This window comes from Malurus melanocephalus, unplaced genomic scaffold (genome assembly GCF_030028575.1).
Source record: "Malurus melanocephalus ecotype Western Australia unplaced genomic scaffold, MMel_1.1 scaffold_25, whole genome shotgun sequence".
Taxonomy (NCBI): domain Eukaryota; kingdom Metazoa; phylum Chordata; class Aves; order Passeriformes; family Maluridae; genus Malurus; species Malurus melanocephalus.
The window spans coordinates 2,588,346-2,600,411 of record NW_026623257.1 but is presented as its reverse complement, the minus strand read 5'-3'; the positions used below and the strand labels follow the sequence as shown (position 1 = coordinate 2,600,411).

The 12,066-nt window shown below is 48.7% G+C and overlaps 1 protein-coding gene across 3 annotated transcripts in view; it reads right to left on the bottom strand.

The window, feature by feature from the left end:
• Window positions 1–10,311, bottom strand: part of BASP1 (brain abundant membrane attached signal protein 1) — a 51,177-nt gene extending 40,866 nt beyond the window's left edge. Inside the window, exon 1 of one of the 3 annotated variants that reach the window (XM_057390389.1) lies at window positions 10,103–10,311. The gene's annotated coding sequence lies outside the window, so the exon portion shown is untranslated. Of the gene's footprint in view, window positions 1–3,977; window positions 4,077–9,837; window positions 10,048–10,102 lie in introns of those variants that run through there. The other 2 variants (XM_057390391.1, XM_057390390.1) reach the window with 2 other exon arrangements.
• Between the last annotated feature and the right edge of the window lie 1,755 nt (window positions 10,312–12,066).

The following is a 12,066-nucleotide window of genomic DNA, read 5'->3' as shown; positions in this document are numbered from 1 at the left end:
TTATTTCAGATGAAGGTATTCCTGGCTGTGACTCTGTAACTTTGAAATACAGTCTCTTAGGAACCGTGAGCAGATTTAACCACAAATAGCTAAATGCGCCTAGATACACGAAGTTATATTTAACTATCTCCCTAGCTAATTAGATCAGGGGACCAGGATCATATGCCTAGATTAATTAAAATAAAACAGGGCATTTGAAATAATTAARTTAGCTATTTGGTCTTCTTTCCAGAGCAGGGAGTCAACAAACMTCATTAATGCAGCAGCCGATGACTGGCACTTCCAGCCACGGATGCAGCCTCACCAAAGCCGTTGTGCTTGCAAGACAGCCCAGAAGGCTCCCTTGGACAGCYTGAGTTTATTTGTTTGCTTTAAGAAGACCAGAGGAGCTCCTTCCCTAGGAGGAATGCCTAAGGCTGCTCAGAGATGAAGTTTCCAGAGACARCACGGTGAGACAGGCAAGAGATTCAAGCCAGGAACGTGACGCTTAGGAAAAAAACTTAAAATGCTGAGGATCAGGCAGCAGACCCACAGTCAAATTCCAAGGGTGTTGACAAGGAAGTTTGGGACTAGGGAGGACTGCGGGTTTTTGCTCCAATGCACAAAACTTCTGTTTGTTCTTGAAACAAACATTAATATTCTAAACTTGAAAGGGCAGCGATCAGGCTGAGAATAAACTTTATATTTATCTATTATTTTGGCTCTATAAACACTGCGAGTTTTCTCTGTGTAAGGAGTCAATTAACTGAGATGATTAGCTGTTATTCTAATGAAAATAAAGTSCTTTGAGGGTTGGGTTTTTTGGGAGCACAATGTACAGCAGATGATCTAAATCAATACCCTCCAGTTTCCTGGCCCCCTACGTGAGGACCCTCCACAGCAACCAAAGGCTTGTTTGTATCTTCACTCTATAGCTACACACTTGTCCTTCAGAACAAAAGGCACGTATTTCGGTCATCACGAACTCACTTGGCCTGAACACAGTCCTCACCTTGATGACCATTGTATTGAATGGCCACAGTTGTKGTCTCCATCATTTATGGATGTTATGCTTTATTTAGAGACAATTAAACTCTAGAGCAATTAGAAGTGGATCCAAAGAAGGATTCTCTCTAAAAGAAATTCAGGCCAGTATGACTATGACAGCTACTGGCCTTTATGCAATATGCAACCAGCACAGCCTCAGCTYGACAGACAAGCTTTGTCTTTTTTAATAGCAAATGTTTCCCCTAAAACTGTGTTCTGGAAAATTTTTCAACTCACTAATGCAGTTTAATTATGAGCTTGCAGCAATTTAATTTTCTACAGGAATCAAACAAATCTAGTTCTTCTTGAAAATAAGACTGACAATTCAGGCTATCACAGAAGGTTTGGGTTTGCTGGTGGATTTCTTTTCATTTMGTCAAGAGCCACTTTTGCTTAAAACTAAAACAATGTGTAAAAAGGAAAAATTCTCCCCCCTTTCAGTCAGAAGAAATCACATTAATATTTCTTCAAGTGGTAAGAAGTTTAAAACTGTTGAATGCTTTCAGCTGGCAGAGTTCCAAGTTCTCCATATTGTTACAGGATTTGCATGGAAACTTTGTTTAAGACCAAGTTCTCATGTTGATATGATCTCACTTCAGTGAACATTCAGATTTGGGAGCCATATGCATGCAAACCTCTGGGTTCTAGCAGCATTAGTTATAGAGTTTAAAATTAAAGTTTCACAATRAGTGGTTCTGTACTCATCCCTCCGCTCATTACGTATGAATGACAGCACACAATTAGGCTGATGACATAGATCTTCCTGTGCTCTACATGTCTGCTAATGCACACATCATGTGTTTTTGTGTGATTATCAAGCTGTTCCCTGAAATAGCTGAAAACACGGACTTCTAGAAAGGCTAAGCAAGGGAAATGGCAACAGACACTATGATAATTTAATTTAAATACAGATAAGTGATCTACAGGAACATGTCAAGGAAGGGTACAGATGAAAAATTAGTTTGAAGGCAACAAAACTGTTTCTAATGGGACACATTTACAAATATGGACAGAGAAGAAATGGTATATCCCAACAGGTTAGGGTACAGTTTCTAATAAGAAGCATTTAAAATAGCTTCTTCAGCCAAGAGAAAATCTGCCAAAGAACTTGTTTTTTAAGTAGAAAGGAAATAGAAGCTGCTGAGATAAATATTTCKATTCTCAGGCTGTAAATTTACTGTCATTGTTCCACAGAAAACTCCTGGACACATTTTCTTTCTGAACCACAAATCTGTCTGTTCAGAATTTCCTTCGTTCTCTATCACCTCGATTTTAGGTGATGAGGCACTCGGATGTTCCTCACGGGGTCAATGGCTGTGGGAGAGCACGCAAAGCCAGCTCATTTTCCCCAACACCATGCTCCATATATCAACTCCAAGTCAGAACAGACATGGCAAGCATTTAAAGACACAATATTTACCCTACTCCAAGCACTTGTCATCTGTTAACTGACGTGTTTGCTCTTCTCCATAATGTCTTGGTGACATTGACGTTCCAAGAGAYGTTTGCATAAACACCTGCGGGTGATTTGGGCATAGTTTGGACCCTTGGTAACAGAGGGTTCCTGAGCACTTTGAATACATTGTGCCCTCATGGATTGTCAGTACAGGTTGTTGTTCAGTCGGAATGAGACACCACACGGAATGCCACATTCCTATTGCTAGCAGCACCAATAATTTCTTCATTAATCCGTCAGTCACTGACGCATCCACAGAAGAGGATGACAGCTGAACTTTCAATGACCTAATAATCATTCTAGTGCTCATAAAAAAAATACTGTAACATTAGTTTTCTTGAGCTCTGTTGAGGCTTCTAGTGACTATTACACGAATAGGAATTGAGTACACTCCAGTGAACTATCATATTTCAGTGCACATGGCAGCTCTTAGTTAGCTTGGCTCTCAAAGTATCATTCATTAAGGTAATGTCATCCATTCAAGGCAACTGGATGGAAAGCATGGGCCACTATGCAGAAAGCTGAATGTTCCTCTGGATATCACTAGGGAAACTAGCACTGAATAAATCATTGAAATGCACAGTACTGGTGGAACATCAGATGGCTACAAGCAGCTTAAAAGGTTTCTGATGATATCTCTTCACTGTAGGATGGTTTTCTTCCAGATGAAATTCTCTGAGGGCAGGAAATGAGAAAAGGGAASAGCATACAGAAGCAGAGAATGGATAAATCCCTCTTACTGAAACTATTTCCTGTGATTAATACCAGATCCTTCAGAAAAAAAAAAAGCTATCTTCAAGGACAACTTGTCACTCACCTTGAACACTCACATCCTACATGCAGCGTTCCAGAGCTATCAGAAAGCCCTTATCTATGATTGCTGGTTACATAGAGCATGTGTGGACTGCAATCAAGGAAGGGTTTCCACATTTTCTTTGTTCTGCTAATTTAAGCATTTGAATTACCAGCTTAGGGGCTACCATAAGCACTCAGGTACCCTACAGAGACTTCACATGTTCCTAGTGAAAACCCAAGTGAAATTAAGTTACAAACCAACAGTACTCTCCTACATCTCAAGCAAAGTGTGGAATGGAAGAGCCTGGAAAATCTGGCCTGATTGTGCATTTCATGCTCTGGAGGACTGTCTCCCTTGCTTCGCAAGGCTTGCAGATCTGAAAAGAAAAGCMATGGCCAACATGCATCTTTCACCCTCCCTTCAGTGCCACCAGCTATTCCCAGCACAGACTGTACATTCACTGTGCAGAGTTTACATGCAGGGCTGAGTGATGCTGCTGGAGGAAAATGAGCCCCACTCTCTCAGCACATCTGGTTATGAAACACATTGGTTAGAATAGCTAGCACATCTTCCCCATTTGCCTCAGTTTTTCTGGTGAGAGCAAGAAACCCAGAAGAACTGTTTTCACAGATCTCATTGAATTTGCCTCATCCCAAATTGCTTAGCACAATTAGCAGCAGAAGTCAATCACGCACTTACCAGCACTGGCCAAAATACAGCAACTTTGCCTACTGGAAACTTTGTGTGCAAGGGGAATGTGGAAATAATCTGAGCACCTCACTTAGTGGTGGCAGGTTTCACCCTGTCCTTYTCCAGGCTCTCAGTTTTATACCACCTCCAGCCTGTTTTTGTTTTTGTTTTYGTTCTCCGCTAATGACGCGCTTCACTGCCTTGAGGAAGGATGATTACAGGAAGCTGATGTAGCAATTCTCCGGCTCCAGTCTAGCTTGAACAAGCACGTACCAAAGTGTTTCACATGGTGTTACTCTCCCAAGTTGATTATGTATTTGCAATTGGGTTTTCACTATATTCCATATCCTGATTTATGCACATTTTTGCATGTGTTTTTCTAAGGTAGTAAGACAAGAGAGACTTGCATCAGTTCTATTAATGTTGATCCATTCTYTGTTTTGTCTAACTTTGCTTCATTTCTTCTCCAGAAATCATCCTTAATTTGTCTAGCAGATGCACATCTATAAGATCCCACTATGTGACCATCTACTTCATCCTAAAACAGTTAATCACATCAAGATGTAATTTGAATATGAGTCCCTCCATCACCAACCAATCACACAAGGAAAACAGTAATAGCAGAAAGTAACTTCAAAAACTATAACCAGTATTTATCCTTCTGCAGGGGTTATGTTCTAGATGCCACTGAGTATTTAAAGGCTATTGAAACAAGAAGTAGCCAGCAGCCCCTTGATTTTACTACTCATACAGATTTAGCTTCCATTTGTCATATAAAGTCATGATGGMATCGATTTCTATCATTAAAATGAATCCTTGGGAAACTTCATCATTATACCTACTAGGCTTTTGCCTGAAGGAAAAGGTTATGCTTCAACATTGCATTCATATCTTCTTCATGCCAAGGCATCAGTAGTGCTACAATCACCACCATGACATCATCGATCAAGCAGYAAAAGGTAGGTGGCTCAAGCCCAGTCTTACTACATATTCAGGGTTGTATCCCTTGAAAGGACAGTAAATTTCTAATCAAAGTGAAGCTCCTGCTATCAGTCCTATGGTTTACGTGAAGTACCAGCTCGTGGTGCTCTGATCAACTGCTAGGGCAGGGTACATTAAAAAAAATAATCTTTTGAAAAGACGTTCAGATTCCTACAGGTTAAAAAATAAAATCCCTGGATCAGCAGATCGTAATCATAGGTGGCACCACTTACCAGGCTAAAAYCTAAACTATGCAACATGTGACTAAAAAGCATGTGGCTTTCCCAGCACTGTCACACTGGTAGGGTACTTGGCAGTCCATACCCAACGAGTCAGGCAGCTATACAGACTGCTTCATTCCTATTCTGCAGAAGACAATAACAAACACATCAAAAGAGATCAGTCTCTGATTTATATCCTAAGACAGAAGGGTTTTATTAATAAAATTGTTTCCTCAGAGYTTTTTTCCATTAACCGTACTTAAGAGGAATTACTACACATCTTGCTCCCAGGCAAAAYCTGACCATTGCACATGTGTTACAAATCAGTATCTCTTTACATTTATTGGTGCGCTGAAGAAACTCAAATGATTTATTTTCAGATTCTGGCAAGTCAGGAMTCTTTCACGTTTGAGGAATCACATKGCTATCAATCTATTTCTATTTTAAACTTAKGAATTTTCATACCAAATAACCAACAGATACATTTTTGTGTTAACCACATTTCTCCATTTTGAAGTACGAAGCTTAGGTGGCATCACGCTTTTGGGGAGGAAAACTATGAGATATAAGATAATGTAAGCAAAACTTTAAAGACTATTACATTCTTCATGACGTTTGTTGCCTTCTTCCCCCTGCATATTTTTTTAATCTCGAAAGCATTTCCTACTAATGTATGAAACCCCCATTATGCTGCATATGGTTTCTATTATCAAGTCTATAATGCTTTCAGGAATTTCTTTGATTTCTCTGGTTGTTACTTCATTCTTTTCATTCCTGATTGACACAGAAGCAGCAACCCAAGTCATTCCTAAGTATCTTTCTTTAGTTATAAATCAGTCTCTGTACTTCTGTAGCRTACCTCAGAATGGCCTGCCTTTACAACATTGTATGAAGGAAGATAAGGCCTTGAATATTACTTGATTATTATATTCTTCATTAAATTTTTGGAGAATGTCCTGTTTTCTTACTCGAAGAACTCAGATTTAAACAATTAAATTTACATTGCACCCATGGACACTATACTTATACCTACATACCTAAATCAAGACACGGGATTTGTATGCAAATGTGTACATACAACTGTGGAATACTCTTCATACAGATGGTAGAAGGAAAAAAAAAAAAAAAACCCAACCAAAAAACCCAAAAATGAACAAACAAAAACCAAAATTCCTGTTTTCAAAATTAGTGCAAGATCAGCTTTCCATGTGAGATTTCCAAACAATTACTAGCTCAGTAGTAGCTGAGTGTCTGAAAATGCAGCCACACAGAACTCTCTCAAGGTTTCATGGGAAGGCCTGTTTCTACCCTGCACCAGCTTTTGTCCCTCAGTGCATGCCATTGGGCCATCAGTGCCCGCACAAGGGAAGAATTTAGCATTGTTCAGACRGAAGCCGTCGTGTACTCAGGAGGTTCTGCTGAAGGACTTCGTGGTTCACTGCATGGGGCAAAGCTACCAGTGGAACACAGCACAAACAGAAGCTTCACTTGGAAAATACAATTTATTCCACAGACTCAATTTTGAAAGATCAAAACACAAATATTTAAGGACTAGAGACAGCTCTAAAGATGGTTCARAAATTATGGAGTTTGCATACTCTGTAGTCGCAGGGTAAAGGGTRTGCTCCAAAGGTTCGCCACTTTCTGAAATAAATCAACCTTGTATCACCATTGTGCTTCAGACGGTGTTGCATTTCAAATGTAAAGAGACATGCAAGAGGGTAGAGGGGAGAGGAAAAAATTTCACCTGATCATTGCTTCAAGCAATAACTTGAACAGTAATTTTACCAGTTTTACCCTTTTAATGTTGATTTTAAYAAGATATGATATATCAGAGGTTCAAATCAACAGAAAAAAACTGCTGCAAGATTGCTCTTTGGCAGCWACATACAGTTTCCCTATATTACACAATCAGCTATTGCATACATGAAACACACAAGAAGAGACAGAACCACCATGAATTTCCAAAGGTTTTGTATTTATTCTGTCCACAGATCAGAGTTGGTGCTCCCTGGCTAAACTGAAACAGCCAGACAAAAAGAAAATACTCACTGCATACAATCCAGTAGCAAGCAAAACAAAGCTTCCCCCTCACATGAAGTTCTGTGAGACAATGAATAGACAGCAAGTGCAAAAAAACCTTTGGTCATGTCTTTGTTTCTTCTTTTTCCTTCACCCTAAAGGTTGCCCAAAATTCCCAGAAACACCCTGAATACAAAAGGATTGTGTGGGACCAGGTATCTCCCCTGGAGAGTGCAGTAGCAGCAGATGCCGCATCTTCCCTCAGTATGGCACWCCCACCCCACACTCTCCCTGGCTTAACGGGGAACAGCTACACAGGGAAAAAAACCCTCAGTGTTCGATGCCTGGCCACCAGTCTAGGTGGTGCCTGGCAAGCATCTGGCAAGCAGAGAGGGGACATTTAGACAGATTTTAGGGCTCTAATGGCTTCTTCAGAAGAGACCTTAATTGGAAACACTGAAAATACCAAGTAATTGCTATGCAAGGGGCCTTGGGGTATATGTTTTCTAGTGAATCTTCATCACCCTCGAGGGGAGCAATAAAATCCACTGCCATCGCCTGTTTAGGAGCCTACTAGCAATATTCTTTTGTCAGCTTTAMCTCCAGCCTGACTAACACACCAGTTGTCTCTGTTCAGAAACTGTCATTAGCTTACAAAATTATCCATTTCTAAGGATAATTTGAAATGCAGGCTTAACCATGCTCCCTGTAAAAAGAAATATATATCCGAATTTTGGACAGGATAGGGAAAGCAGAGTGGCGAAGAAGGAACGAATGCCAGYATTGAGACGCAACAATTCGAACAAAAGAGATTTCAAGATGTCGCACTAAYACGCACGCACACAATCTTCCTCTTGATAGATTGCTTCCCCTCGGCAGAGGGAGATGCTTCAGGAGCCCGCCCGGGCACGCAGAGCACGCGTGTGTCTCCCAGACGGAACCCGGCACGGAGCACGTCCCTGCGGCGTGGCTGCTCCGCGGGGCTTCCCACTGCGGCACGTACGCGGCACCCGCTTCGCCCTCTGCTCAAAGCGACTCACGAACGACCCCCCTCACGGTCCTGCTGCAGAGGGACCCCCTGCCCCCCTCTCCTGCCCCCCAAGGCCGCTCGGTGGAGCGGGGGCGGGTGTCTGAGCCCGGGGCGCGGGAGCCCGGGGGGCAGCGGGGGAGGGGGCGGCCAGCAGGGCCGGCCTTTTCCCCTTCCTAAATGCCAAATTTTGCGTGGTGAGATGAGGGGGGGGACACGGGCGGGGGGGACACGGGTCCGTTCCGCCATCACGCACRGTAACCGCGGCCAAATCTAGGCGGGGCGCAGGCCGGGGGAAGGAAGGGTGGCGGGGTACCGCTGGGTCACCCCGATGAGCAGCGGGGGCTGCCGGCGGGCGGGTGCAGGGCTCGCCCGGGGGTCGCGGCGCAGCGMGGAGCCTTTGTTCCGCCGCCGGCCCCATCCCGCCGCGCCTCCGCGCATGCGCCGGGCACAGACAAAGGCGCGGGCAGAGCGGCGGGGGCTCCCCGCATCCTCCCTTCGCTCCGCATCCCCCCTCCGCCCCGCATCCTCCCTTCCCTCCGCATCCTCCCTCCGCTCCGCATTCCCGCTCTGACCCGCATCTCCGCCCCGCATCCCCGCCCCGCATCCCCCTCTTTGCTCCGCATCCTCCCTCCACTCCGCATCCACCCTCCGTTCCGCATCCTCCCTCCGCCCCGCATCCTCCCTTCCCTCTGCACCCCCCCCTCCGCTCCGCATCCCCCTGCGGCGCCCACCCGGCGTGGCAGGAGGGTGGGGGTGTCCCGGGGGTGTGCGTGTGTCCACCCCCCCTTCCCCCGCGTGAGCCGCCACGCCCAGCAGAAGCGCGGGGAAAGCGCCTTGCGGGAGCCGCGTTTGAAAGACACGCGTGTGCGTGGGGGAGAGGCGACACGGCGACACGGCGACGCGACTCGGGAGGGGAAAGAGAAAAATGGTCGAGGGGAGGTGTAGCTTGCTGTGGTGGGGGGGGAAACGGAAAGCCGGAGGGTTGATGGGGAGCTGTGGGAAGCGAGGGGCGGCAGTCGGTGAATATTCATAGMACAGGCACAGCGGGGCGTAGCGCGGCAGCGGCGGTCCCTGTCGTGTTTGACGGCGGGTCCGTAGCCCCTGCTCGGGCAGGCGAGCCCCCTGAGCCCCGGCGTGCGCCGGGAGCAGCGCCTCCAGGCAGCCGCCGCTTCCACCCGCACGCGTGACCGCGGAGGCAGCGCCGCTCCCGTGCCGCCTCGCCGGGGACAATCGCGTTGTCGCCGGCCACAATGGGCACGCGCCGCTTCCCCGCGCCTCGCCCGCCCCGACGCCCCCCCCGCTCCGCCGAGCCCCCCGTGATCCCCCTGCAGCACCACCGGCCCCCGCCCAGCCGCCCTGCCATCTTCCTGGCGCCGTGCATGCTCTTCTCCCGGTGCTTCCTTTCATGGAGAGCTTTGGGCATCTTCTTTTTTTTCCTTTTCCCTTTTTTTTTCCCCCCTTTTTTTTAAATATTGGTATTATTTAAGCAGCTTCCCTTTGGAAACAGGCTAAAAGCACCGAAAAKAAATTGGGTATAAACCACTATTATTCCCACCACACCCACCGCTACCCCCACCCTTCCCCAAGAGAGCCTYCCCGGGCATTTAAATCTCACGGAATCGCCTTCGGTCCGTTGTGCGCCTCGATCCCGCTCCCAGGTGGTCCCCTCTCGAGGAATCGAGCTCCTCGCAGCGATATTCCTAAAATGTGCTCGGCAGGCGCCTCCTGGGCTGCTCCGCTCTCTTTCCTCTTACCGATTCACACGCACCTCTCCTCTCCCCACAATCGAGACACAACGGAAGGAGGGGAAAATGATAAAAATGGCAAAGCTCTCGCGGGCTGCTGTGTAATTGGCATAAGTGAGACACACCGCGTCTTACCTTTGTGTGTTTTTCCTCTGTCCCTGACGGTGCGTTTGTGTGCTGGGGTGTCACAAAGAGAGTCCCAGGTAGCCCAGAGCCCCCTCGCTTCGCTCGGAGCGCTGTGGCTCTCGCCCGCCCGCTCGCCGGGACTGGAGTGCCTAGTGCCTGCTGGAGCACTGCCGCCGCTACCGCGGCTGCTGCCTCTGCATTTCTCACTCTCTCTCCCCCTCCCTCTTTCCCTCCCTCCCCCCTTCCCTGTGACAGTGTGGGCAGTTCAAAAGGCACGCGCACTTATTTATTTATTTTCCGGGCTGGCGGGCGGGGGATGCGCTGCGCGGCGCTGGCGCTTAGGGGGCGCACGGACCCCAGGTTTAAATATCAGCCGTGCAGGCTGCAGGGGGGGGCTGGATCGCGGGTCCGCGAACGCACCTTGCAGCATTACCCCCCCACACACCCCTCAAAAAAAGGGAAGGGAGCGGCCAACCTCCTTGCCCCGACGAGAGCGGGCRCGGCCGAGGTGCGGGGCGCTCCCCGACCCTCCGCAGCCGAGCCGCGGCGGGGGCGACGGCGCACCACGGGGCGGAGGGTCCGTCCCCGGCGGAGCTGGGATGCTGCGCGGCGGAGGGAGCGCCTGCCTACACCTGCAACCCTCTCGGGGAGCGGGACAGCCGCTTGCACGGCGGAGAGGGGCGGCACGGGCGGAAGAGACTAAAAAATCCCGGGCGTGGATGCTTTTGGTGCGCTTGAGGAGAGGGTCTGCCCGTTAAACACAAAAAGCAACAAAACAGAGGAAAGCAACACATTTCTCAGGAGAATGGATCTCTCCCGGGMGCTCCTGCAGCTGAAGAGCTGGCCTGAACGTCGCTGGGGCTTCAGGATTGGTATCCCTCCAGCTCTCCCCCGTTCCAAAGCACCCCTGGGGCCGCCACAGCACAACCGAGGGTGCTGCCCGCACTTTCCCTTATTTTAAACCTGGCTATGGCGGGCACCGGCTGCGCCCCGCTCGTCGCTCCGCTCCACGCTGCTGGAGCCCGGCGGCGGCGGGCGATGCGCGGGGCTGGGGCGCCCTCTGCTCCCCGAGAGGCGGCCGGGCAGGGGCGGCCGGGCTGGGCCGGGCTGGGCGCTGGCTCCGCCGGGTGACCGCGCCCGGGGCCCCGCAGCCCGGGATGGCCGGGGAGCGGATCGGCTGCGAGAGGACCGCGGTGGCGGCACGTTTTGGAGGACTCTCTGACTCAAGGGGAGCACTCAGGCTACGCTGGGGCTTCAAAGCCAGCAGCACCATCTTTCAGCAGGAACAATGGATAAATTTCCCATTTATCTGGGGACAATTACCGAGTGAGAGACGCGTAGTAGGCTCGTGATAAGGTTTAATCCGGTTTGCATTTTCGGTGGATATGGGGCGAGAAGGGAGCAGGGCTTGTGGAGAGGGAGGGCACGGYGGCCAGGGTATTCTTCTGAGGGTTGTAGTGTGCGGTGTGATGTGCGGTGCGAGGAGTCACGCTCCCCGGACATTCTCATGTAGGAAAACTATCGAGAAATAAAATGCATTTGAGTTTAGGTGTTTCACACACCGCACCCTGCAACCTGTAGCTGCGCCGAGCATCCACCCACCCGAGCCGGGGCAGAGAGCCGGTCCGAGACGACAGAGGACATGCGAGGCACAGGGACGACCGGGCAGCACGGCGGGAGCCCCTGTTGTCCCCCCGCRGTCACACAAAAGCTCCGTGCGTGAATGGAGGAAGGGAGGGAAGGAGCGAGCACGGGCACAGCGGGTTCACCGGGCAGGGACAATTCCCCATATTTTCGTGAAAGCGTTCACAACAAGTCAGTCTTTTCCTCATATTTTTATTTTATGGAGCTTTATTTTCCTAGTTCTCCTTTGTACCTCCGCCTTTTCCCGGTGGTTTAACCCTCTCTCTCTCCAGCTGCCGGGGCTGAGCTCGCCGTGCCACACCTGCCCCGCTGCAGCACCCCACCCTCCA